We start from the raw sequence: 22,408 nt of genomic DNA on the forward strand, positions 1-22,408 counted from the left end.
GGTGTAAACACAAAACACCCCACCAAGCCAAGGAATGTCTCCAATCAAGGAAACCACCCAAGCAAGGTATCCATCCACAGACAGCTGTTTCGGGGTATTTGCCCCTTTTGTATATTTAATTTCCCAGGGGGCAATGTTCTAGAATACATTGACATTAAGACACGTAATGGTGTCTCTGCGGTGTTCTGGTTGATCTTCCTGAGGTCGACCACCATCCTTTTGCATGCACTTACTAGGCATGTTCTCCCACTAGCCAGAAACCTACTTCACACTGATGAGGGGCAAATACCCCGAAACAGCTGTCTGTGGATGGATACTCTGCTTGGGTGGTTTCCTTGATTGAAGACATTCCTTGGTTTGGTTGTTCCTTCCCGGAGGAAGGTCTGGCTAGTTCACTGACATCGAGACACGTGATGGTGTCTCTGCAGTGTTCTTTTGCATATTTGATTTCCCAGGGGGCAATGTTCTAGAATACACTGATGTCAAGACACGTGATGGTGTCTCTGGGGTGTTCTGGTTGATCTCCCTGAGGTCAACCACCATCCTTTTGCATGCACTTACTAGGCATGTGCTCCCACTAGCCAGAAACCTACTCCACCCTGATGAGGGGCAAATACCCCGAAATGGCGGCCTGGAGGCTGAGGGCGGTCTGGGGGGAGCTGCAGGGGATCTTTCAGGGAGCTGCGACGGATCTGCCAGGGAGCTGCGGGGGATCTGCCAGGGAGCTGATGGCAGTCATCTAGGCAGGTGATGGGCCGAGCGGAGGGGCAGATGGTGGAGCAGGGGGGCGGCGCGCATGGTGCTGATTGAGATCTGAAGGGTGCCACCAGCGCGCCTAGCTGTCAGTGCCCTGTGTGGTCGCCCGGCCCGCCTGCCGCTAGAAACGGCCCTGTTTTCTCCCTATGTGGTTAACTCTCAGGACTGAAATTATGGAACCTGCCTAAGAACCCGATTGTCAGCAGGAAATCCTCAGCATTCTGCTCATCCCAGGTAACAAGGTCTGGGGCTTGTGTCACCCTTTGGGATGGGACTGGTCACAAGTGTTTGTAGTATACCAGAGCATGGTTCCTGTGGCTGGGCTGAGGATGGCACCTGTCTACAAGCAGTTTATTGTCTATTCTAGGAGGTAACATGTCTTATGTTCAACTGTTATTTGTATTTCTCTGTACCTGTAACTGGCAGGCAGAGAATGGGTTACATGCTTTACACTGCACACACCACACAACAGCGACACCTACTGTCCCTAGTGGGAACTGCTCTAGGTAGTGTAGAGATAGTGTATTAATCCCATAGGAAGTTGCTAGAAGGGGGAGGAGCAGTCTCCTCACAAGACCTAGCTGTGACAGGAAGTGTTGTTCAGTCCAGTTCAGTCCAGTCAGTGTGTACAGCCACTATACAGTGCAGCTAGTGGTTGTTCTGCAAGCAGGCCAGTCCAGCCTGCCTGTTACTAAAGAAGGGGAAGGAGATAAAGGAGGAGAGACTGAACCAGAGGAGAGTTCTTCGGAAGTATTTACAGAGATACAAGGTATTTCTCTAGTGGGAATCCTAAGGGCAGAAACCCCTAAGCCAAAGGACTTGAGCATACTGGGTAGCAGAGATAACTGAGGCCTCTGTACCCATCTTCCTGAAATTTGGGGGGTAAGATTGACTAGGACCCCTGGATCCTCTGGGACCCGAAAGTTGTGGCCTAAGGCCCGGCCCAGTAACAGAAGCAGGAAGCTCCCTAGCAGACTGAGAGGGATAACAGACTCAAGCGCCATTGGGGGAAGAGATCCACGGGGTCACAGCGCCCATCAGCATTCTACACACCACCAGACTCTCCATCAGTACAGTAACCCAGTCAAAGCCGCCAGTATTCACCACTGTATGCTAAAGGACTGTATAACACCTGCAAGTCTTACAGTAAAGGAGTTGTTGTTACACTGCCTCCCTCCTTGTCTCCCTGTTGTCTGGTCCACCTGCACCACACCACCATCAAGGGCCATATTACCAGGCAGCAGTATTTTGGGGTTGGCCCCGGGGGAACTACAAGTCCACACCACCGACCACCTTACACACGGGTGCAGCCCCCCTACAGAAACCGCTGCAGCAGCCACAGAAGAGAGAGAGATACCAGGGAAGCGCCAGAGAGTCCCCCTGTACCTGCAGAAGCCCTCGTGCCCACCTGTGACCGTGACAAGTTCCAGCCATCCTGCAGGTATAGCACACTCTCCCCCTGCAGCCCTCAGTGCGTCCCCTCACAGAGGAGCTCAGCGCCACGCTACCAGGAGAGACTACCAACACCATCATCCTCTCCTCATTCCCCTCACTCTCTTCCCGTTACCCCGGCTCGCTGCATAGTTCTCTTTTGGCGTCACGAACAGGATAGGCTGTGTGCCTGTCACAAAGTACCGACACCTCAGCTGTGAGAAAACTTCCCTCAAGTGTGTGCTAACCGCAAAAGAGGGGGAACCCTGCATCTCCATAGACTGTGAGTGTACATTATCTGCCTGAAAGCCTGCCATTAAACTGTTCTTGCATTGTAAGAGACTCTGTTCCAGCCCTGAAGGAGTTAAAGCACCGCAATTGTTTGCTGCGCCACAGCCTGAACCCGGAAGTGACAGTTGCCGCGCAGACGCTCCGTAACGGAGACTACCTCCATCTTAGGCTCCTGCTGCTGCCTAACCATCACAAAAAGTGAGTCTACATACTGTTCCTGTCAGCAATCGCTGTGGTGTGTGAGCGACTGTGCATTAGAGACTATCCGGTCAGCGTCAGTGATCCCGCTGTGTGTGCTCTTAAAGAGACAGTATCATATATCTGCAGAAGCACGGAAAAGGTGCTAAAATGTCCAGTTCTTCAAGTGACAGTGACTCTCCTGGGCCTAAAGCCACTACCGCTACAGGCCCAATGCCTCTCACTCTACCCTACTACATGGGGGCTCCCTGGCTGCCCCGTTACCGTGGAGACGCTAATACTCTTAGAGGATTCAGAGAACAAATGATGGCCACCTTCAGGATGTATCCTTTATCCCAAGAGCAGCAAGTAGAAATGTTGAAGGGACAATTAGAGGGACCTGCCCTTAAAGAGATAAAGTCATGGTCTCCTACTGAGAGGGAGACAGTAAAAGACATATTTGCTAAACTACAGTCTGAGTTTGAAGCACGCTCATTGTCAGAGTTACAGATGAGGTTCTTTGAGAGACGACAGAAACCTGGAGAATCACTCAGAGACTATGCTTATTCTCTCCAAGAATCTATGGGAGCCATTATCCAAGCAGAACCCTCTGGGGAGGCTCATGCAGACAGAACTTTGTTAGAGCGCTTCATTGAGGGAGCCTACTCCGAACACATCCAAGGCCAACTGAGAATGCTTGCTGAGCAGCACCCTACTCTCCCTTTCCAGGAATTCAGAAGAATGGCTGTTCGAGTGCTAGAGAGGGGGCGACATCAAGAGCCTTCCAACCTGGCAGGCCATCCAGCTGCTGCCATGAGACCTGCTGTTCCTGTCTCTTTGCTTCCTTCCACAGGTGCTCCACCCGTGATCCAGGCTGCGCAAGCCCCTGCATCTGATGCCGTTTCCCGGTTGCAGGAGCAACTGACTTCCTTGGCCAAGACTGTTGAGACTCTATGCAGACGTCTAGATGACCTCGCTACTCACCCTCAGCCGTCCAGTGTTCCTGAGACCCATGTCAGGAGTTTCCCAGATGCATCACCTCCTGTCTACAAGGGTCCACCTGCAAGGACTGCACCAGATAAGGCAAGTCGTCCCAGGCCTATTTGTCGTTATTGCCACAAATATGGACACTCTGCTGACACCTGCTTTCAGTTAAACTACACATCCCCGAGGGCGAGGACCGCCCCTCGGGATCAGCAGATCAAGGTCCACCTCGAGAACCGCTCTGGGGCCCTAGGTACATCTCATCCTGCCCGAGAGTAACTATCTATCTAAATGGGGTACCCTTTGAGGCTCTTATTGATACTGGGTCTCAAGTGACTACTTTTCAGAAAAGTGCATATGAACAGTACTGGGACGTGTGTGACTTAATTCATCCCCCTGAACCCTGGCTCAATGTTATTGGCAGTTCTGGTCACCATATTCCCCATCAAGGCTACTGGGAACCTACCATTCAGGTTAATCATCTCATGTTACCCAGGCAAGGTGTTATTGTGACTTCAGTTGAGGATCATGAGTTTCCACCTGTTGTGTTGGGGATGAATGTAATGAAAAATTGTTTTGGGGAAATTCTCGAGTTGTTGCATGCATCTCTGTCCACAGCTCCACCACCTACCCAGAAGGGAATTCAGAGCGCCATCAAGAATATCAGCGCACAACAGAAGTTCAGCAGTGGATCTGGAGACATCTGCAGAGTACGTATTTGTGATTCCAAACCTGTACTTTTACAACCTAATGCAGAAACTGTACTTTGGTGCCGCGCACGCCCTGGTGTTGGAGGAGAGGACTATCAAGCTCTCTTAGAACCCATTGACATCAAGGAGCGAGCGCTAGTGAAGGCCGCCAGAAGCCTAGTTACTGTGTCTCAAGGGCGAGTGCCAGTTCGTCTAGTCAATGTTGGTGACAGTCCAGCTACTCTTCCCAAGTTCTACGCTGTTGCAAAGCTCTCCCAAGTCACATTTGAAGACATTGTCAGTAGTAAAGCAGCAACCTGCTGTCAAACTGCTCGAGTCATGGACAGTGCAGAGCAGAGGCCCCAGGAATCCTGGTGGACCCAACTTGATATTGGTGATCCTGCTACGCCAGCTGCGCAACTAAAAGGCGTACTGAACATTGCATGCCAGTATCAACAAGCTTTTAGTCAACATCCACTGGACTTCGGCAAAACCACTTTGCTGCAGCACACCATTCAAACTGGAGACCATCCGCCAATCAAGGAGCGGCATAGGCCTCTACCACCTGCTATGCACCAGTCGGTGAAGAAGCTTTTGCAAGACATGAAGGATTCAAACGTTGTCAAAGATAGCCAGAGTCCTTGGGCAGCACCCCTTGTGTTGGTAAGGAAAAAAGATGGAACCATCCGTTTTTGTGTGGATTACCGCAAACTTAACAGTGTGACCCACAAGGATGCCTACCCACTTCCGCGCATCGAGGAGTCCCTCACAGCTCTAGGGAAAGCTGTTTACTTTTCTACCCTGGACCTTACCAGTGGATACTGGCAGGTACCAGTGGCACCAGAGGATCAGGAGAAGACCGCTTTTACCACCCCAATGGGTCTCTACGAGTTTACCAGCATGCCTTTTGGGCTGTGTAATGCCCCAGCTACGTTCCAGAGGCTGATGGAGCGATGCCTTGGACATAAGAACTTTGAGAGCGTTCTTCTTTATTTGGATGACGTGATAGTCTATTCCAAGACTTATGAGGAACATCTCGAGCATCTTGCAGAAGTTTTTCAAGTCCTAATCCAGCATGGGCTGAAGATTAAGCCATCAAAATGCCACCTCCTCAAACCACAGGTGAAGTACTTGGGCCACATAGTGAGTGCAGAAGGAGTGAAACCTGATCCAGAAAAGATCTTAGCAGTTCAAGACTGGCCTACACCAACCACTGTTAAGGAAGTGAGGAGTTTTCTCGGATTCGCAGGGTACTACAGACGTTTCATACCGCAGTTTGCCCACATATCCGAACCATTGCAAGAACTACTGAGAGGGCATCCGCCTGAAGTTCGTAAAAAGAAGTTGCCCATCATCTGGACTGACCAGCAGGAGACTGCCTTCCAGACTCTTAAGAGGCTTCTGACCCAGCCTCCTATCTTAGCTTACCCTGACTACCAGCTTCCATTCCGCTTGTACACCGATGCCAGTTACCTAGGCCTCGGAGCAGTCTTGTCCCAAGTGCAAGATGGGAAAGAAAGAGTCATTGCCTACGCAAGTAGAGGTCTGCGAGGTGCAGAGAAGAACGACCAGAATTACAGTTCTTTCAAACTGGAGTTCTTAGCGCTCGTATGGGCAGTGACCGAGAAGTTTAAGGATTACTTAGCAGTGACACCCTTCACTGTCTTCACTGACAATAATCCATTGGCACATCTCAACACGGCAAGACTTGGAGCGTTGGAGCAACGCTGGGCATCAAGGTTGGCAAACTATCAATTTACTGTGAAGTACCGCTCCGGCAAGGTCAACATCAATGCCGATGCCTTATCCCGCCTACCAACAGATGAGGAACCACCCAGTACACTGGAAGATGAGTGGGAAGAAGTCGAAATGCCCGCATTCTACACCCGTTTTGCTCATCAGAAAACAACTGTGGTTGCACAGAGTCAAAATGCCAGGCCTACCCAATCTAACCAGCACCTTGAAAATGTTTCCTGGAAGACCCTCCAAGAAGAAAGTAGAGTGTTGGGAGAGATCCAGGACTACCTGCAAAGTGGTAGGATACCACGCAGACTGCGTCAAGACTATCCTGACCCTGAGCTGCTACGTCTCTGGAGACAGAGAAAACGCCTGTTTTTCTACCAAGGTCTACTACAGAGGAGTACTCTTGACCCAACCTCAGGTGAGCGACTTCATCAGTTGCTGATCCCACGTAGGGATGCTCACATTGTACTTGAGGCGTACCATGACAAATCTGGACACTTTGGTGTACAGAAGACCGAATCAACCATTCGGAGAAGGTTTTACTGGATTGGCATGCGCCAGGACATTGAGAAGTGGTGTAGAGAATGTCCTTCCTGTACAAGGACCAAAGGAGAAAGACATGACCAAAGAGCTCCTTTGCATCCTATCAAGACTCAACGTCCTCTTCAAATTGTTGCTATGGACCATGTAAAACTGGAGTCAAGTAGGTCTGGGTATACCTATGCCTTGACCATAGTCGACCACTTCACAAAGTTCGCTGTAGCAGTACCAGTGAAGGATTTGACTGCTCAGACAACTGCTGAAAAGCTTTGGAAGAATTTCATTCTACCATACGGCTGTCCTGATCACATTCTAACAGACAGAGGAGCTGCCTTTGAGTCGCAGTTAATCCACCAACTCTGCCAGCAGCACAACTGTAAGAAGTTGAGAACCACCGCTTACCATCCTCAGGGTAACGGTCTTTGTGAGAAGATCAATCAGATCCTCATCAGCATGTTGAGAACAGCCTCAACCTCTCAAAGGGCTGATTGGCCAAAATCACTACCTGAGTTGGTGTACACCTACAACAACACAGTCCACTGTTCCACTGGATATACTCCATACTTCCTAATGTTTGGTCGTCAAGGACAGTTACCATCCGACTTGGCCCTTGGAGTACAAGTACCAGATTCAGTGAACCCTTTACCAGAAATCACCTGGGTGAAAGACCACCAAAGACGTCTGGAAGAAGCTAAGGAGATTGTTGCCACTAAGATGGAAGAAGCCAGACGTAAGCAAGAAGCAGATTTTAATCTACATGCTCGATTGGAACCATTACAAATGGGAGATAGAGTTTGGCTAAAAAACCATCATCGAACAAGTAAACTTGATCCAAAGTGGGAAGCCGAACCCTTCACAATTGTGGCTGTACCCTATCCAAACGGAGAGGTCTACAAGATTGAGAAAGAAGGAAGAGAACCTCAAACCGTACACCGTAACCGATTGAAACTTTGCCTAAAGGAAGATCATCCAGCAGAGTTCAAGGATACAGAACCTAGTTCACAGACAGAAGAAAGCTCAGAGCTACCTGTTCATGTACCAAGTGCATTCTTTGACCCACTGTTCCGGTTTCTGGGACCTATTCTAACTGTGCCTACCTCAAGAGTTCCTACCAGAGAACTGGATACCTCAAGAGCTGAACCAGAATCCGAACTACTATCAGTAGTAGTGGAGCAGCCACCTCCATTGAGGAGATCTGAGAGAACCACCAGAGGAATGCCTCCACTCAGATACAGAGTCTAAGTTCCGGCCTTGTTGGCCATATTGTTGATTGCATTATAATGTTCTTTATGAGTAAATGTTATAGCAATGTATGTTCAAGTTTTAGTGCCTGACTTAAAGTCAAGAGTAACGTTTAAGATATGTGCCTGGTTATATAGCCAAGATTCCCAGAACTGTTTATGTTAGTTATAATCTGCCATGGACTGCCTATTCAGTGACCTTACTTACCCAGAGACTCTCATGGACACTATCTTTGTCATGTGCCACAGAGCTTTGTTTGTTCTGCCAAAAAGGGACTTCATGTTCATGGACACTACCAGGACTCTATATATATTGAGCTGTGCCAGAAGCCCTATACTACTACACTGTTATTGCAGCCATGTGTATTGCTTATTCAAAAGAAGCACTCTAATATGGACGCTGTGCTAAGTGCCAATAGAGAGACTTTAAGAGTTCCCTGTTGGGCAGGAGCCCACTATGTTTACAAAATTGTTTGCACTATATTTGCCTATGTGCCTAACCAAACTTTTACACTTTTATACAGGTATGGTGCCTTTTATTTGTGTTTCCAGCTTTCATCCTCGCCCCAGCCCGTCGCCGAGGCCGGCTTATTTTTAGAGGGGGAATTATGTAGTATACCAGAGCATGGTTCCTGTGGCTGGGCTGAGGATGGCACCTGTCTACAAGCAGTTTATTGTCTATTCTAGGAGGTAACATGTCTTATGTTCAACTGTTATTTGTATTTCTCTGTACCTGTAACTGGCAGGCAGAGAATGGGTTACATGCTTTACACTGCACACACCACACAACAGCGACACCTACTGTCCCTAGTGGGAACTGCTCTAGGTAGTGTAGAGATAGTGTATTAATCCCATAGGAAGTTGCTAGAAGGGGGAGGAGCAGTCTCCTCACAAGACCTAGCTGTGACAGGAAGTGTTGTTCAGTCCAGTTCAGTCCAGTCAGTGTGTACAGCCACTATACAGTGCAGCTAGTGGTTGTTCTGCAAGCAGGCCAGTCCAGCCTGCCTGTTACTAAAGAAGGGGAAGGAGATAAAGGAGGAGAGACTGAACCAGAGGAGAGTTCTTCGGAAGTATTTACAGAGATACAAGGTATTTCTCTAGTGGGAATCCTAAGGGCAGAAACCCCTAAGCCAAAGGACTTGAGCATACTGGGTAGCAGAGATAACTGAGGCCTCTGTACCCATCTTCCTGAAATTTGGGGGGTAAGATTGACTAGGACCCCTGGATCCTCTGGGACCCGAAAGTTGTGGCCTAAGGCCCGGCCCAGTAACAGAAGCAGGAAGCTCCCTAGCAGACTGAGAGGGATAACAGACTCAAGCGCCATTGGGGGAAGAGATCCACGGGGTCACAGCGCCCATCAGCATTCTACACACCACCAGACTCTCCATCAGTACAGTAACCCAGTCAAAGCCGCCAGTATTCACCACTGTATGCTAAAGGACTGTATAACACCTGCAAGTCTTACAGTAAAGGAGTTGTTGTTACACTGCCTCCCTCCTTGTCTCCCTGTTGTCTGGTCCACCTGCACCACACCACCATCAAGGGCCATATTACCAGGCAGCAGTATTTTGGGGTTGGCCCCGGGGGAACTACAAGTCCACACCACCGACCACCTTACACACGGGTGCAGCCCCCCTACAGAAACCGCTGCAGCAGCCACAGAAGAGAGAGAGATACCAGGGAAGCGCCAGAGAGTCCCCCTGTACCTGCAGAAGCCCTCGTGCCCACCTGTGACCGTGACAAGTTCCAGCCATCCTGCAGGTATAGCACACTCTCCCCCTGCAGCCCTCAGTGCGTCCCCTCACAGAGGAGCTCAGCGCCACGCTACCAGGAGAGACTACCAACACCATCATCCTCTCCTCATTCCCCTCACTCTCTTCCCGTTACCCCGGCTCGCTGCATGTTCTCCTTCAAATATTCTTCTATTTCTACCTTATCCTCCAACATCCCGGCAAAGCACAGTACTACTTGGGTTGGGACTCTCACAACATCCTCCTCTCTGCTCCTCTGATTCTTTGTATCTCTCAACACGCAACTCACCCACCACGACTGTACTATCCACTACACTCTGATAACAGATCTGGATCCTGTATTATCAAGTGTCTTATCAAGTCTACTACACTCTGTCAATGCAAAGTTGTATGTTCTGCTGCACCTAAGTAACTTCAGAGTAAACAAGATTTTATTTATAGTGAAGAGACTCTGTGATTCTTTGTTCCACACCAACACAGCATACACCACATCCTTGGGACATTTCCCCTTTCTGTGGGTGGCAAGTACCAATAGTCCGGGTGGGTCACTATTCTACTCCGGACCACCGTGATAACAGCCCAAGGGAACCCGTAGCAGCCCGACAGGTCATTGACCACAGGGGAACAAGCTGTAACCAGCCCTTTTAAATAAAAGTAGGTGTGCTACCATACCTGTGTGCCCAACCGGCACTGGCGTCATGACACAACACCCTAGGGCCTTGTTACATCTCAGCCAACAACCATAGAGCTGGCGTGGCACTTCACCATCTTGTTAGTGACCGGCCGCACCTCCGCCATAACACTTCGGGGGCACACCACACGATCTAATGTACATAAAAAGATACTTCAAACTAAAGTCGAAATAATGCTCAGTGTTTCTTGAGGATTCATATGACAGTTTGCATATGTATGCTTCCAACATCCATTTATGCCTGTTTTAACATAATCATTTTTTACAGGCTGTTTGTGGGACAGGTAACGTGATCTGGGCTGTTTCCTGGATCTCTTACTCTTCAGAGCATGTTCAGTTTCAAAAACACATTATGACTGGCAGATAGACTTCACCATAGACTTCAAAGTGATGATCCACTTCTGTTTTATTTTTACTGAAATAAAATTTAAGCATGCTGTGTTGTGAGAGTAGGACCCAGCTTTCCTGGTATCCTGAGAGGCTATGATGGTTTTAGATGGCACGGAAGAGTTAAAACATACAGGCCTGTATTCTGTCCATAAAAATAATTTAAGGGTATGGGATGTTAAAAGTCCCATTGTTCTTTGCTAAAGTTCTGCCACTAAGGGGGCATTCACATGTCCGCAAATTTCCAGACGTTACGGACGGGGAAGGAATGCCATGGATTGTTTCCCTGCCCTGCATAATATCATGCCAGCAGCAGGGAAAATCCTTTAATCGTTGCGGCTCTGTCACTACAGTGCCACTGCAATTCAAGGAGTTTCCCGGCTGCTGGCATGATATTGACACATCATGCCGGGAAGGGAAACAATCCATTGCATGCATTCACCATCTATAGGTTCGCAAAATCTATGGACATGTGAGTGCAGCCTAACATTTTTCTGTACACACACTGGAACAGTTCACACGTTAAAGCAATAACACAGTAGCTGTATTTAGAGGATCTATTGTCAAAATATGCTGAGTCCTTTAATTCATTTCTAGGTTGAAATAATAGAGATTTTTTGGACCTTAAGTGAGAAGTCCGGCAATATTTTTTATTAAAGTATTGTATACCCACCCAAAAGTTATAAAAATCACCAATATACACTTATTATGGGAAATACTTATAAAGTGCTTTTTTCCCTGCACTTACTACTGCATCAAGGCTTCACTTCCTGGATAAAATGGTGATGTCATGACCCGACTCCCAGAGCTGTGCGGGCTGTGGCTGCTGGAGAGGATGATGGCAGGGGGATGCTCAGTGTCCCTCCAGAGCCCTGTGTCCCTCAGTGTCCCCCTGCCATCATCCTCTCCAGCAGCCACAGCCCGCACAGCTCTGGGAGTCGGGTCGTGACATCACTATTTTATCCAGGAAGTGAAGTCTTGATGCAGTAGTAAGTGCAGGGGGAAAAAAAACTTTATAAGCATTTCCCGTAATAAGTGTATATTGGCAATTTGTATAACCTTTGGGGGGCAATACAATACTTTAATAAAAAATTTTGCTGGACTTCTCCTTTAATTCCCTTTGAAAACAACAACAAATTATATGGATCACTTGCAAAGTGGTTTAGCGAAGTTGAAAACAGTCAGAGGAGGAACGGAATGTGAACCTAGCCTAAATCTAACCATTTAAATAATGGACTATTGAAATACATGTACACTGAACACAGAAAAATGTAAAGGCATACTGAAATGGTACAGAAGCTGTGTATTCCCTGTTATGGAATCCATGTAGTTTCACGCAGCCTTCTTCATTACTATGCAGTAGAGAATCTGTCATCATGACCATCCCCCTTCCTGAACTACTAGAATCCACTTGCCACTTGTGTACTTACTGCGGGGGAGTGAAAGTAAGTAAGAGATAATAACAACATCTTTTATAATCTGTCTTTTAAGCTATCTATGCATTATAGCAATTCAGGAAGCTTTATCATACTCATACATTCTCTTTAGGATCCTTTGTAAGAACCTTTTTTTTCATTCCATAATAAAACATTGTATAATACAATCTGCTGTTTATTACTGTAAAGATAAATGCTGACTTTGTTTTTAAAAAATAATATGTAAATCTTTTGGAAATCTCTTGGCATGCATTTATTAAAGTGACTGTACCACCAGGCCCAAGATGAGGCACTGGAGGCGGGCCGACCCACCCCCAGTGGGAAGAAACCCCAGCCCCTCCATGACGTGACTCCATTAGAATCAATGGAACCCTATCATAGAGGGGCAGGGGTTTCCTCCCACTAAGGGTAGGTCGGCCCGCCTCCAGTGCTTCAGCCTGGGCCTGGTGGTACAGTCACTTTAGGGTTGCATTTACTTTTGATTACTAAAGTCTTGGGTTGGGTTTCCACATATGCACTCAGTTTGCAATCCGAACGCTGTGAAAACCACACCCCTGTTTACTTCCAATGTTGCCAGTAGCAATCTGACTGTATTAATGGAAATGCAGCCTAAGGTTATGTTCTCACACAGTATTATTACTTAGTATTTTGGTCAGTATTTTGCATCCAAAACCAGGAGTGGAGTAAAAACACAGAGAGCCTATATTGATACACTGTTGAAATTAAGTGGATAACCACCATCTAATGGCAAAAAACTTACAATATTTCAAAACAACCACCATTGTTTTAAACTAACTGCCATTTTTTGCCATTAAATGGCGGCCATTCACTCAGAATTAACAGTGTGTGAACATTGCCTTTCTGTTTTTTCACTCCACTCCTGGTTTTGGTTGCAAAATACTGACCAAAATACTGTGTGGAAACATTGGGGGACATTTATTAAGTCCAAAATTTTTTATGCCGGACTTAAAAATGTCCCCGCATCTCCGGCGCTACGGAGATTTATGTAGAGGCGGACTGCCTCTATATAAATCACGTGTGAGCCGGTGCGCACGGCAGGAGACCTACGCCAGCTGAGAGCTGGATAGGTTTCCGGCGTATCTTTAACACAAAGCAATGATATATCGTGCGGACTCTGAGTCCGCACCCCCCGTTCCGCCCCCTCCACACCTCCTCCCCGCCCCCCCGGGCGTACGAGGCAGAAAGTGCCTTGGGGGGGGGCGATCGGAGCGGCGGCGGGGGGGCGATCGGAGCGGCGGCGGGGTGGCGATCGGAGCGGCGGCGGCGGGGTTGGCGATCGGAGAGGCAGGGGTGGCGATCGGGGCGGCGCAGGGGGCTGCGGGGGCAAGCTGCGGGCGGGCCGGGCTGCGGGCGCGCGATCGCAAAACGATTTTTCCGTACGATATATCGTACCGTCTAAACGCTGATCGTTATTAAAAAAAATCGTCACTTCGAAATCGTTAATCGTACGATCGGGCCAATAATCGCCTCGTGTAAACTTAGCATAAGGCTGCATTTACACACACAGATTTATCTGACAGGTGATTGAAGCCCAAACCAGGAACAGACTATAAACAGGGAACAGGTTATAAAGGTAAGACTGAGATTTCTCCTCTTTTAAAAAAAATCTGTCAGATAATTCCGTGTGTGTAAAGCCTTAGGCCTCATTTACAAATCCAGTGATTTTTATGGACAGACATTTTAGTCTGCTAGCTAAATCCATGATCCGTGATAAACCATCTGTGATTAGACCCATTTTTACATCTGTATCCTTTTTTCACTGATCACATCACCCCAGTATGTATTGCACCAGGCATCCCCCTAGCACGTTTACACATGATGTAGCAGAGCTGAATTGTGTCATACTCTACAGCGCATCACCCCCCTAATTCTCCCCCCGGGGTCAGCATACACATAGTCACCTGCTGTTGGCATTGCATCCCCAACTCCAACCCCCAGGACCAGAATACACATAATGTTTTTAGTGTGTGGATGTTTCCATAAAGTAGAGATGAGCAAATACGATTCGATCGAGATGGTATTCGATTGAATATTGCGGTATTCGAAAGATTCGAATTTAATCGAGTAGTGAGGCAAATACGCGGGAAACATTCAAAAGCCCTCCCATCGCAGTTGGTGCTTTTTTTAATCCAATCACTATGCAAGGAGGCCGTGAGGGACCCTGGGAGTACACACGCAGCGTGAAAATGGCGTCTTCCCTCATTGGATAGCTGAACCACATGACCTTGAATCTTAAATACTTGGCTCACGCCTCTCGACCACAGATGAGCTTTCAACCTAGCCAGGAAAAGATCTTGCAGTCAGGAGAGATAGGTTTTAGTAAAGTTTTGGTTAGGCAGGCTTACTACAGAACCCAAAAGTCCTTTTCAGGGCTAAGATCCAGCGAAAAAGTAATCTCTGAATCAAAAGCACTTCTCAGTGCTAAGAAATAGAAGATATAACAGCAGCATCAGCAGGTGTATTCATTACAGTACCCTGTGTGTACAAGTGACTTATAGTGTCCCTGTTAAACAACACTAAGGGCACGTTTTACATATTGTTCCAGTAGCCCACTAAGGGCACTTGATATATACTGTTTCAGAAGCCCAGTAAAAGGCACGTGATACATATTGTTCCAGCAGCCCAGAAAAAGGCACGTCATACATACTGTTTCAGTAACGTTCGTACAGCATTACGCATGATACGCGCGAATAACATGACGCTCTGCGGACGCACATTGGAATTATGCAACACTGCGCAAGAAATACGAACAAAATGTGTGACCACTGCCATAAATGTTCGTAAAGCGTTCGCAAATATTTTTCCTTTGCAACTGCAGAGAGTGGCATTATACTGCGATTTTGGGGTGTTGGGTGCACCCAGGCATGCTCCCCCTAATGTCCCAGTGTCATTCCGGAGATGATTGCATCATTTAGGGAGGTTTCATGGGGGACTTGGTAACCTCCAAGTGGTCGAATTTTTTTTCCCATAGACTATAATGGGATCGAATACTCGTTTGAATAGTCGAATATCGGTGCCTATTCGATTCGAATTCTCGAAAGTTGAATATTTCACTACTCGCTCATCTCTACCATAAAGACCTGGACTGGCATAGTCCCGGGCATTCCGGTGCAGGAGACCTGAACCAGCACAGTCTCACATTGCTTTCTTCTCCCTGCATTCTGGGGCTGCATTTCGGAGGCCAAACCCTCCTGTGTCAAACTTGACACTTGACAAAGGAGGGTTTGGCCTCCGAAACGTAGCGTGACTAGGCCAGCTACTGGCGTCCCACCTGTTCAGGAGGTCTCTGCCGCACAGGACACACAGACTTCATTCCGGACTTGAAGACGAAGCCCTTTTATTGTGTCCACACTCGTGGGTGTTGATATTTTGCTACAAATGTCCAAATTGTTCCTGTTTGTTAAACTGCATTTTTTGAGATTTAATACATTTCAAGAGAATACTAAATATTGTCTGATCCTTTTATTATGCTCATTTGAATACAAGAGCCTGTTTATAAACAACATTGGCGGTTTTATTGCCAAGTGCTGAGACATAAAGATTTTTATTTGATCCAGTTCTGGAGCAAGCAACATACAGTCATTCATACAGAAAACATGCAAAATGTACTGAAGAGCTATCCACAGCTATACACAGTGAACAGAGTTTGCCTCCGGTCATTGTGTAGTGGTGGCGACCTATAACTGCAGCTCAGCTCACGTTCAGGTGAATAGGAGCCGAGCTAAAGTTGCACATCACCGTTGCTACACAATAAACGGAGACAAACTAAATATACTGTGTAGTGTAGCCACCCTACCGATCAGTAAATGTTGCCTGGAAAACCTCTTTACCTGTAAACTGTAATCATTTGAAGGGGCTGATTTCTCCAAACTGAAGAAAAATGAAGCCATTGCTCCTGACAACCACTTAATTAAGGTGAATTAAGGAACATCTTTAGTTGGCGGTATTCCAACCATGATAGGTATCTACCAGGGCAGGAGACACACATTGTTTTTCTTTTAACACTGACTTACTTTATATTATTCTATGTGCACCACATATTTCACTATAGCTTATAGGAAATCTGTCAGCTCCTGGGCCCTACCTAAGGTGCTGATAGTCCCCTAGTGAGCACGGTGACTTTTGGTAATTTGTCCGTGCTGTGGATTATGTACAATCTCAGGTCTCCTACTGTAATGAAGAGTCAAAGAGAAGTTGTTTGTGCCACACTCTTGTTAAAGCTATGTTCACACACAGTGTTTTGGCTCAGTATTTTTGTCAGAAAAGCTATGTTAACACACTGCTGAAATTGAGTGGTTGGTAGCCACTTTATGGCACATAATTATTGTTATTTTAAAGCAACAGCCAATAATTGCCATTAAATGACGGCCATCTGCTCAATTTCAACAGTGTTTCTATAGCCTCTCTATGTTTTCAATCCACTCCTGTTTTTGGTTGCAAAATACTGAGCAAAAATACTGTGTGTGAACATAGCCTTAAAAATGATATGATAATAAAAAGGGAAAAAAAGACCTCTTTTTCATTTATATCAGGGGATTTAAACCAGAGAATGAACTGCTGGCAGGTGTCTAGACAGGTGAGTTACCCCTCGAGCACAGCTCCAACACATTTGGGTTGAGAGATCCAACTATATCTGAGTGTTTGTTTCACCTGCCTACAGAGGACTGATCTGCAATCAGAGACACTGGCTTTCAGCTGAGCGAGCAGGAGGCTGGGCAGCATTGATTATTCATGAAGAGGAGGGAGGAGTGGTGAGGAGTTCCAGAGTGTGGCACAAGCAACTCCTCTTTAACTCTTCAGTACAGCAGGAGATGTGACATTGTGCATAATCCACTGCATGTAAAGTTACCAAAAGGCACCATGCTTACTAGGGGACTGCCAACACCTTAGGAAGGGCCTGGGAGCTGACAGATTCCCTTTAAGGTTATATGCCATCTGGGCTGTGCTTTAAATGATATATGGTTTAAACATGCAAACATGCTCTACACTGAGTATTGCACTGAAAAGTGGTTTTCTAAGGGGTGTATTCTCAAAGAAAATGGTTACTATGCACCATGTATTATGAACTGAAAACTCATCACTTCAAATCAGGTCTGAATAAAGGAGTAGTCTTTTCAATGTGGATGACTTTTAGAGAGGTTTTACTCTATATACCTTTTCATTTTAGATTTGCACCTTTCATGTACAGTCCTCTGGTGTTTTTGCATTTTATTTCACATTGGACTTTATTATAAATGATTTATTAATGTAAACGCCTGTTGTCTTGTTAATGACGAGATTTACTGAAAGTATGGAATGACAATGCAGGATCATGTGACCTATCATCTATTCTGTACGATGCAATTACCATTTATTGGCTGCAGTACCATGCCCCTGAGTCCTATTTCTAGCATCATCATCATAGCAGCTCTGCAGCCTAAAGCCAATCAGTGTTGTAGCCAGGATGGTGGCTCCGCCTGCAGCCTCCATTCCTTACTCAATGGGAATTCTTGAATGAACTCAGGAGGGGGTAAAGCTGCTGCACAGTGCCGGAGTCTTTAGGCGGTCTGTTGCTATAGTGACTTCTTCCAGGAGCTGCCCAGTCTACTGTGTAGTAGTAACAAAGCTTCACTTCTCAGATGCTGATGGGGACAACACAGGGAGAGGAGGAGGAGCAGATACAGCTGTGTGCATTTATCCAGCCCTAGCCCCAGGTAAATCAATCCTTTATTTTAATACCTGTGGCTTTGTTATGAGGCGCTGTATGGTGGTGGCCCTTTACCTCTGCCTACTGTGTACAAAGTGGCTCCCTGTGTATCTGGGCTTTGTCAGTGCAGGCAGCCAATACTGCAGCAAGGGCTGTACACATAGAGACAGGAAGGATTGTGCATGGATGAGAAGGAAACAGTGTACTCTTGTTGTTATGATATAATGATGATGATGATTGATGATGAGGATGATGATTATTACTAATAATAAGTGTTTTCAATTTAACTATACTACGTTGGTAGTGTTTATCCAGAATAAGCTGTTTTCCATTGTCCTTGTGTATTTTATTATACAATCACTAGTTGTATAAAGTCACCACTGAATAGCATTAATGTCATCGAGGCAATAGGCTGTACCACAAAGTATATGGCTGGGGTGATTATAGGTATTGGTGTTGTGTGCTGTCCGTCAATACTTGTACACCTTAACTAAATGTCTAGTAGACAAGATTCATACTGAAGACTGGCTTACCTGGAACAAAGGACGCTGTGTGCTCTGTGCTGCCACGCTCCCTTATCACTGTGTACATTTCACTCCACACAAAGGAGGCTTCATCTGATTTATGATGGTTTATTATGCCTACACAAGACCCTAGAATACGTTTACTGCACTTGGGTTCTGTGTCACTTTAGTGTTCTCTCATTCACAAGGATTTTCCTGCTTGGTGTGATAAGCATAGAAAACCTTGAGGTTTTCGTAATCGTAAATCAGTCCATATAAAGAGAATTGATTTAAAGTTTTTACAAGAACATAATATGTTTTGGATTACTTTGTTTTTATTATATTACCACCTGTTGCTTGTGTGGCACTGAGCTAAAAAAAAGTGGACCAGTTGCTTTTGTCCGGCTATCATTGTTCCAGGGCAGATAAGTCTAGATTCTTTGCTATTGACACTTTTCTGAATGCACAGGTCTCTCTATCTTAGCCCCAAATGCCCTAGTCCCTATGCCCAGTGGGGTTTAGTGTCTAATTTCTCAGACACACATACATGCTAGAACACTTTTGTCAGCCATATGTATGGTTTTGGGAGAAATGAAAGGTAAACCCAACATATATAGGGAGAGTAATAAATCCCCATATAAGAAGATTTTTTTAAATAATAACAACAAGTAGTAGTATTAGTTACTTTCATTACATTACTATGTTCAAAGTAGTTGACAGCAGACACTGGTGTACAGAAATTGTATCTGCCTATGCAATTTTAATACCATTCAATGCTTAGTACTGTAGTATCTTCTTCTGCATTTTGATTGCTTGTAACGTATTCTTATTTTTTGGTATCTTTGTATTAAACGTGTTCTCTAAATGTCAAAATATTACTCAAAGTCAATTTTGATTCAGAACTGATTGATTTATCTGAGATGTCAGGGTTAAAACAAGGAAATAATTTTTAGTTAATGAATTTAACTCGTCAATTTTGGTATCTTTTGCTAATAATGAAAGCCACAGCACTCTGTGAGATCTGTCACATGACTGAGGGTCCTTTGGGACTGTGGGGTTTGTCAAAATTTCCACCATTTTGACTCTTGATTTGATGGGAAGCAATTTTTTTATTTTTTACAGTAGCAGAAATCTGATGCAGAAGTAAACTAACCATGTACCTTAAGATGTAAGAGGCAGCACATCATCTATGGTGTGGGCATGGTTACTTTAGGGTCAGCTGTAATACGGGTGCATTTTAGCATCTATGTTATGGCTAAAACACTCAGACCTTAACCAAACTTGGATGTCGGTAGGACCTTATGGTGATATCAGTCTGTCTGGGTAAGTTGAACCATGGGAGAGCTGGACAGTTACCTTAAAGCAGCTTTGTTGTGGTTTGGTGCTGAATTTAAGTCGTAGAATGGAAATAAAAAGCTTCAATATCTATCTATCTATCTGTCTATCTATCTATCTATCTTTGCAGTAACATTATGTGCTATCTCTTAGTCAGGTGTAGAGCAATGGGAATTGGCTAGCAAAAAAACAATCCCATCTGCGTTAGTCCCTATATACAGCAGGTCCCATAACCCCTGCTATGTATGTTAAGTCTCTGCAGATCACTTGTACATCTTGCTTGGATACAGATGCAGCAAACAGCAGCGTAACACTTTCAGGTTTGAGGTGTTAAACCTGATGCTGTGCATAATAATCAGGCTTCTATTTTTTGCATTTACAGCTTGAAAAAATGTGTAAGTTTCACTACTATGGTATCACTTTGTAACTACAAACCTCCTAGTAAAAATATAATTAACCTCTTACTGACTATTGATAACTGTCGTTGGCTATGTGCACAAACTGTAAGAGACTGGTCGTTCAGTGCGCGCCCGCCTCAGCCGCTTGCTTCATAGTGTGCACTGACAGGGTTTTCTGCAGCCGCTATTCAATGAATAGCGGCCGCAGATAACAGACTTGTCAGTTTTCTACGGCACTGCTAGGGATCCCGGCCGGAGTGTATACCCGGGATTCCCTAAAAGGCAGGACTACGTGAGTTCCGTGGGAATCACGGTCGTTGTAACAACGGTCGTGATTCCTGCGGAGCTTACATTGAGGGAACATAGACTTATTCTAGAGACAGTCAGACTCGCACAAAATAAATAAACAGTGCACAATAATAACATTGCTACAAGATGTCCATAAAGAACTGAACTAGTACTTAGCACCTCAGTGTACAGCCTCCTAAATCAGAATGTGTAAACTCAGTAACATAGTATTACAAAAGTGCTTTGTAATTTATCAGCACTTTCAAAACGCTGATTAGCAAAGAATTGTTGATAGACACTGACTCACTTACTGCAAGGAACTTTTGCTAAGTTTCATGCATATTTTTGTCCTAAAGACTCCATACTAGCTGGATCTCTACTAATCAGCTTTTACAGGTTGGTCTTTAGTAAAATTCTGCTGGTGTTACATTTAGGAGGTTTCTTAAGCATCACAGGCCTCTTAATAAATCAGCCACTTTAGCCCCTGTTGCCCGTGCACCTCACTAGCATAGATTTCAGCTACAATATTGCACTAGTTCACTAGCATAGGGTGTGAGACAATCTGCCCTTAAAGGGGTAGTGCGGCGGTAAACAATTATTCACAGAATAACACACATTACAAAGTTATACAACTTTGTAATGTATATTATGTCTGTGAATGGCCCCCTTCCCCGTGTCCAGGGCCGGCCTTTGGGGTGTGCGACCTGTGCAATTGCACAGGGCGCATCACTCCTGGCCAGCTAGGGGGCGCTCTGGCAGACAGAGAGCTGCACATATAAGTTAGACATGGGAATCTCTAAGTTACATGTGCTGTGTGTCTGCCGGAGTGCCCCCTCTAGCTGGCCGCCTCCCCTCCTCCCATGCTGGCTTTGGGGCTCTCCTGCAGGCACTCAGCACATCTAGCTTAGAGATTCCTATGTCTCAGTTAGATGTGCAGCCAGTAGGGACGCGCTCCCGCCCACCAGCTTACTGGGGACCCGGTAAATTACTGTTCCCAGTATGTCCAGGTAAGCTCCGCCCCCTGCCGACAAGCCCCGCCCCCAGGCGCTGGCCGCGAGTGCGACACTGAGTGCACAGAGAGCCTTCATTACCCTGCTGAGAAGCATCAGGTTAGGAGAGGGAGATAAAGGAGGGAGTGGGCCTAAAGTGAAAATAGCCTAGGGACATAGCAGCAGCCACATCCCTCAGTGTGCTGGGACAGACCAATGTCCATGCTATGAACCAGAGCCAGCAGCAGCCTGTACTCTGCACTGATACTACTCCCATATGCTGCTCGCTGGAAGGAGTCTTTCCTGGGGCCTGGGCTAATAAAATTATATGGTATTTGTGATTGGCAATGATTTATCAGTAGTCAGTATTATGGCAGTCACCCAGCTTTCCCAGCATCCTGTATGTCAGTGTAATGGAGGTCACCCAGCTTTTCCAGCATCCTGTATGTCAGTGTAATGGAGGTCACCCAGCTTTTCCAGCATCCTGTATGTCAGTATAATGGAGGTCACCCAGTTTTTCCAGCATCCTGTATGTCAGTATAATGGAGGTCACCCAGTTTTTCCAGCACCCTGTATGTCAGTGTAATGGAGGTCATCCAGCTCTCCAGCATCTTGTATAGTAGTCAGTATATGGAGATCACCCAACTTTCCAGCATCTTGTAAAGTAGTCAATATATGGAGGTCACCCAGCTTTCCAGCATCTTGTATAGTAGTCAGTATATGGAGGTCACCCAGCTTTCCAGCATCTTGTATAGTAGTCAGTATATGGAGGTCACCCAGCTTTCCCAGCATCTTGTATAGTAGTCGGTATAATGGAGGTCACCCAGCTTTCCAGCATCTTGTATAGTAGTCAGTATATGGAGGTCACCCAGCTTTCCCAGCATCTTGTATAGTAGTCGGTATAATGGAGGTCACCAAGCTTTCCAGCATCTTGTATAGTATTCAGTATATGGAGGTCACCCAGCTTTCCAGCATCTTGTATAGTAGTCAGTATATGGAGGTCACCCAGCTTTCCCAGCATCTTGTATAGTAGTCGGTATAATGGAGGTCACCCAGCTTTCCAGCATCTTG

General features: G+C 46.1%; 1 protein-coding gene across 1 annotated transcript in view; it reads left to right on the forward strand.

The window, feature by feature from the left end:
• Positions 1-17,747: 17,747 nt before the first annotated feature.
• Positions 17,748-22,408, forward strand: part of RNF182 (ring finger protein 182) — a 42,378-nt gene continuing 37,717 nt past the window's right edge. The window contains exon 1 of the mRNA XM_069960165.1: positions 17,748-17,831. The gene's annotated coding sequence lies outside the window, so the exon portion shown is untranslated. The remainder of the gene's footprint in view (positions 17,832-22,408) is intronic.

Source organism: Dendropsophus ebraccatus, chromosome 2 (genome assembly GCF_027789765.1).
Source record: "Dendropsophus ebraccatus isolate aDenEbr1 chromosome 2, aDenEbr1.pat, whole genome shotgun sequence".
Classification (NCBI taxonomy): domain Eukaryota; kingdom Metazoa; phylum Chordata; class Amphibia; order Anura; family Hylidae; genus Dendropsophus; species Dendropsophus ebraccatus.